Source organism: Zingiber officinale, chromosome 3B (genome assembly GCF_018446385.1).
Source record: "Zingiber officinale cultivar Zhangliang chromosome 3B, Zo_v1.1, whole genome shotgun sequence".
In the NCBI taxonomy this organism is placed as follows: Eukaryota; Viridiplantae; Streptophyta; class Magnoliopsida; order Zingiberales; family Zingiberaceae; genus Zingiber; species Zingiber officinale.
In genome coordinates this window covers 26,399,818-26,406,270 of record NC_055991.1, presented here as the reverse complement: position 1 = coordinate 26,406,270, position 6,453 = coordinate 26,399,818, and the positions used below count along the sequence as shown (strand labels likewise).

At 41.7% G+C, this 6,453-nt stretch overlaps 1 non-coding gene across 1 annotated transcript; it reads left to right on the top strand.

Annotated features, from left to right (window-relative positions):
• Positions 1–6,348: 6,348 nt before the first annotated feature.
• Positions 6,349–6,452, top strand: LOC121968845. The gene has a single exon (XR_006108375.1). It is a non-coding gene; the product is annotated as a small nucleolar RNA R71 (small nucleolar RNA).
• The last annotated feature ends 1 nt before the right edge of the window (position 6,453 follows it).

Genomic DNA, 6,453 nt, shown 5'->3' with positions numbered 1-6,453 from the left:
ATACTTTAATGAGAGTAAGCTAAAATCGACCGAGATATACCCTGATGAGGAAAGGCCAATATCGGCCAGGCTTAAGCGTGTAAGATAAATAAGGCAAGATGATCTAAGGCAGTACAATTAGGCATGGACTGGTATTAGTTAAGTATACCTGATCGTCTGGGAATAAAAAGATCTAAGGCTTTATAGAATTGGTAGTAAGTTACTAAACGATTAGTTGAATGATAATAATAAACCGACCGAACAAAGTCTGGGTTTAATATTCGGTCAATACAAAACATAATATAATATCAAGATGTCTATAACATAATAAAAACAGGATGAACAAGTAGACTTATAATTAATTTAATAAAGATATTTGTACGTGATTGAATAACAGGTTTACCTATTTGGCGGGAAGTGTGCTTCTAGATTTTTCTGCAGGTACTAGACGACAAAGAAGATACATCTGGGGTACAAAAAAGATTCCTTAAAAGTCATTTGCCACAAGTACACAGCTTACGTCATCTCATGACAGACTCTAACAAACCGGGGTCCACTTCATGACTACGGAGGTTATATAAAGTGGTATAAAAAGGGGAATCCTCTCCGTTGGCCAGGTAAGTTCACATTGAGGCTCATACTCATGACTCTAGTTCTCAACTACTGTTCTTCTTCTTCTTCCTTCTTCCACACCAAGAAAGATTACTGACTTGAGCGTCAGAGGGTCTAGCCAGGGATTCCCACTCTGGTCTTAGGTCACTGACGATAGTGTTGGCTGGTCTCTTGTGTGCAGGAAGCCTTGGGAGCTCCGGATCTCGGCTTTCTTCAGTCAGGTTTCTCTCTCATCATTGAAGCTTCGCACGAGGAGGGCATTCGGTGATTTTATTCTCCCCGATCCGCTTTGAGTTTCTTGGATCGGTGTTCTACAAGTATTATTCTTCATCAGCAGTAGGCTTTTTCTCCCAGCTTTCCGTTTTGTCAAGTTTCTCAGACAGGATCACCGAGGTTAGCTCCGAATAGGGAAATTGAATTTGAGATTGAACTCATTTCTGGTACCCATCCAATCTCAAAGGCACCCTATCGAATGGCTCGGGCAGAATTGAAAGAACTTCAGGGACAATTACAGGAGCTACTCAACAAGGGCGTCATTCGCCCTAGTCACTCACCATGGGGAGCTCCGGTGTTGTTCGTAAAGAAGAAGGATGAGTCCATGCGAATGTATGTGGACTACCGAGCGCTGAATAAGGTGACAATCAAGAATCGGTATCCCTTGCCGAGAATTGATGACATATTTGATCAGTTAAAGGGGGCCACAGTCTTTTCCAAGATAGACTTGCGGTCCGGATATCATCAAGTGAAAGTGAAGGATGATGATGTACTGAAGACGGCATTTCGGACGAGGTATGAGCACTACGAGTTCGTAGTCATGCTTTTTGGAGTGACAAACGCTCCAGCTACGTTTATGGACCTAATGAACAGAGTGTTCAAAGAGTATTTGGATAAGTTTGTGATCGTCTTCATAGATGGCATTCTTATCTACTCCAGAACCCATGAAGAACATGCAGAACATCTGAGGACAGTGTTACAAATTCTTAAGCGGAGCCAGTTGTACGCAAAGTTCTCTAAGTGCGAGTTCTGGCTTGATCAAGTGTCCTTTCTGAATCACATTATTTCCAAAGATGGGGTTATGGTAGACTCGACAAAAATAGAAGCTGTGAGTAACTGGAATAGACCCAAGAATGTTAGTGAAATCAGGAGTTTCCTTGGGCTAGCAGGCTACTATAGGAAATTTGTAGAGAACTTCTCAAGGATCGCCTCTCCTTTGACAACACTTACCCGGAAGAATAGAAAATTTGAGTGGATGGAAGATTGTGAAAAGAGTTTCCTTGAACTAAAAAGGAGACTGAACAGTGCTCCAATCCTGACTCTTCCAGAAAATGGCGAGAGCTTTGATATATATAGTGATGCTTCTAAATTGGGACTCGGAGCTATACTAATGTAGAATGGCAAAGTTATTACCTATGTCTCGAGACAACTCAAAGATTATGAGAGGAACTATCCCACTCATGACCTCGAGTTAGGAGCAGTAGTCTTTGCTCTCAAGGTCTAGAGGCATTACTTATACGGAGCTCAGTGCAAGATTTACACAGATCACCAGAGTCTGAAGTATTTCTTCACTCAGAAGGATCTGAACATGAGACAGTGGAGATGGCTTGAGCTAGTCAAAGACTACAACTATGAAATCCTCTACCATCTAGGGAAGACAAACAAGGTGGCAGATGCACTAAGTAGAAAGTCTTGCACAACTTTATTATCCTTAGCTGCGATGTCCCAATCCCTATAGAAGGAAGTAGTAAACTTTGGGCTCGAAATTGTTACCGGACAGCTTTCCACCTTGAAATTAGTGTCAACACTGATTGAAGATATACACAAAAGGCAAGAGGAAGATCCCAACATTCAGAAGATGAAGCAAGGAATACAAGGAGGAGAAAATGGAGAGTTTCAAGTATCAGATAGTGGGATACTATATTATGGTAATTGTCTCTGTGTCCCTAATCAAGAAGAACTGTGGAGGAAAATTCTTGATGAAGCCCATGTAACACCCTATGCCATGCACCCTGGTTCCACCAAGATGTACCAAGATATAAAGGAACACTTTTGGTGGTCTGGGATGAAAAGAGATGTTGCTAGATACATCAGTACCTGTCTGATGTGTCAACAGGTTAAAGCAGAACATCAGAGACCAGGCGGAGTTCTGCAGCCTATCCAGATCCCAGAGTGGAAGTGGGAGGATGTATCTATGGATTTTATAGTAGGACTACCTAGAACTACGAACGGTTATGATGCTATCTGGGTAATAGTAGACAGATTGACCAAGTCTGCTCATTTCCTAGCAATTAGAACATCCTATTCTATTGAGTAGTTAGCACAATTATATGTGAATGAGGTCATCAGATTGTCTGGAGTTCCCAAAACTATAATTTCTGATAGAGATGGTCGTTTTACTTCACAATTCTGGAAGTGTGTTCAAAGAGCTCTTGGCACTAAGTTACGATTCAGCACTGCATTTCACCCTCAAACTGACGGGCAAACAGAACGGGTGAACCAAGTTTTGGAGGATATGCTACGGGCTTGTGCCTTAGATTTCAAGGGCAGTTGGTGTCGATACCTATGCTTAGCAGAATTCGCATACAATAATAGCTATCAAGCTACTATTGGAATGACACCCTACGAGCCTTTATATGGGAGGAGATGTCGATCTCCTATTTGTTGGTATGAAGGGGTGAAAAGAAAGAAATGGGACTCCAGACAGGCCTCATCGAAGACACCACCTAAGATATTCAGAAAATTCACCAGAGAATAGAAACTGCTCAAAGCCAGCAGAAAATTTATGCGGATGTGCGCCGTAGACCGCTGGAATTTAAGGTGGAGACTCAGTCTTCCTCAAAGTAGCTCCTATGAAAGGAGCGATATAGTTTGGGAAGAAAGGAAAGTTGAGTCCACGATATGTGGTTCCACACTTGATCACCAAAAGAGTTGGCAGGGTAGCTTATGAGCTGGAATTACCTCAGGAAATGTCTGCTATTCATAATGTATTTCATGTCTCAATGCTGAAAAAGCATGTTCCCGATGCAAACCAAGTGATTGAACCACAATCGGTACAAGTTCAAGAGGATCTCAGTTATAAAAGTCGACCTATTCAGATAATAGATTGAGAAGTAGAGAAATTGAGAAACAAAGAGATACCACTAGTAAAGGTACTGTGGCAAAGTCAACAGTATGAAGAGGTAACCTGGGAGTGTGAGGACGAGATGAGACAGAAGTATCCACAATAGTTCTAGTTCGAGGATGAACTTTTTATAAGGTATGGGGGATTGTAACACCCATAAATTTTCTCTATTCAAAAAGGGAAAAAAGAACTTGAAGAAGAGAAAAAGAAATAAAAATAGATTTAAAAATGGCCTTGGGCAGGATTTAACCCAAGACCTCTTATATATGATTGGTTAGAGTTTTCATTAGGGTGCTGGTAAAGCATCACATTAGAAGTAGGAAACAATTGATTATAAGCAGATTTTGTGTGAGGAGATGCTTCAACTTCCACTTAGTATAAAAGGGAAAGGAAGAGATGAAAACCTAACTTTTCATCTCCCCTTCTCCTCTTCTTTCCCTAGCCGAATTTCTTCTTCCTCTCTTTGAATTTTCAGCCAAGAAACCTAAGGCTCCAAATCTTGAAGCTTTCCAAGGGAGGGATCTAAGGAGAGGGTTCCTTCCAAGGAGGTAGTACGCGGGGGGAAGGTGTCTTGGAGACTTCAGCATTCAAGAGAGGATATGTCTTCCCTACACCCTAGAATTGTAAGACTTAGCGAAAGGATGTAAGTACCTCTCACCTGCAGTATAAGTTGTTTCATTTGTGCATGTAAGAACTTCCTTGTTGTAGTTGAGATAGTTATATGCATAGTTAAGAAGTAAGCATGTACACATATTAGAGAAGTAAACATGTTTAAAAGTTACAGGCAATGAGATGTAAAATGCCCTCTAAGTTTGGGATTAAGAGCATGTGAGTACCTTGAACTGCTTCCCATGAAGCTTTGGGACTAAGAAGCAAATTCAGGTGCCTTAAGGTGCTTCCCTATAAGTGAGGGGGATTTAGCACACATAAAGTGTTTGTTTAAATGACAAGTATGTGCAAAGTATAAGAAAACGATATTTAAAGAAAGTATTTTACTTTTAATTAGCATGTACTGGACACAAGGTCCATGGGTGGGCTCCCAAAGCGCCCCTAGATCACCTAGTAGTACATTAATAGGCTCAGGATTAGCTACCTCGGATCTTATTAAGGATGCGCGTAAAGTGGTACATTGTCGGTCCCAAAGCAAGTTGAATATTATGTTCACGAGTTATGTAATATAAAGTTTTCAAAATGCATTATTCGCTTAGGTGGGAAGCATTCCTAAGTTTGAAAAACTTGAGTTCAAAGAGTAGTTAATACAACAAGACTTATGTTGCTTTTGCATGTTTATATTTCTAGCATGGTTTTCAAGTTGAGGTTCTTGCATGATAAACCTATTTAAAATGCATGCCATGTTCAGATTTTTGAACTATATGTTTAGTACGAGCTTTGTGTTTTTCCGCAAGCAAATTCGAAAAGCATGTTCTCGTTTTAATGCTTGATATTCTTTGTGAGTAGATGGTGCTTACTAAGTGTTTGCTTATAGTTTGCATTTCCTTATACTGCAGATAAAGGTAAAGGAAAGCTCGAGTAAGTGGAGGCAGCAGGGGCAGTGCTTGGTGGTGTGTGTGTGACGGAACCGTGGAAGAAGATCCTGGAACTTGTTGGTGCAAGGAAATGTGTTAAACTGGGTTTTAGTGTATCTTCCTACCTTTTGACTATGCAAGTAATACCAGTATGAATTTCTTATGACGAATTATCAGTTGATAGTAATTAGTGTGTCAAAAACTCTCCCTCAAGTGAGGGGATAGTGTAATAGCCAAGGTTGAGTAAAAAGGAGAGAATGAGTCTTTTATGGAGCAGGGGGTGACCTCCACACGGTCCATGACACGGCCCTTGACACGGCCGTGTGGAGTCACACGGCCTCGCCATTCTCCTCCTCGGCTCAGGTGACACGGTCGTGTGGCATACACGGCCATGCACCCCTTCCTGTCGGTTGGAGTGACATGGTCGTGCACCCCTTTGTCTCGGTGGAGGTGACACGGCCGTGTGAAGTCACACGGCCATGCACCTCTTCTTCTCGGCTAAAATGACACGGTCGTGTGGATTCACACGGTCGTGCACCCCTTACCTCTCAACCGAAGGTGACATGACCGTGTGAGCCACACAGTCGTTCCCCTCTCCCTCTCTGTCAAGGTAACACGGCCGTGTGAGCCACACAGTCATGCCCTACTCCAGCAAGAAGGACCTTATATGATCGTGCCCAGTTTTGGGTCTAGTAAGCCTACACGGTTGGCCATCGCCACACGGTCCGGACCCTTTAGCAGCTCTAGACTTCACCTCAGCTCCGTATCATTTCAAAACACAACTCAACAGTCGAAACAAGATCAGAGTAGATCTCTGGATCGAGCTGTGTGCATATAACGAAGTCTTTAGAAGGTAACTAAAAAGGAGTAATGTCCGTGTCTTGAGTCAGGGTTAAGAAGTGTGGTCGTTACAACCTTAATGGGATTCCCTGGGAAAAACTTCCACTTCTTTCTAACGCCCACTAATAATGATTAAGAGTCACACTCTCTATTATTTCTTTGGCTTCATTAAGACTCTTGTTCATAAAGGTTTCTTCAGCCACAGAGCCAAGAGATATCTTTGTATGATAATTGATTTCATTATAGAATATGTGGATCACTAACCATTTTTCCAAGCTATGGTGTGGGCATAGTTTGAGCATATTTTTGAATCTATCCCACACTTCATAGAGAGATTCAGTGTCAAATTGTCTGAAACTAGGAAATAAATTTTGCATA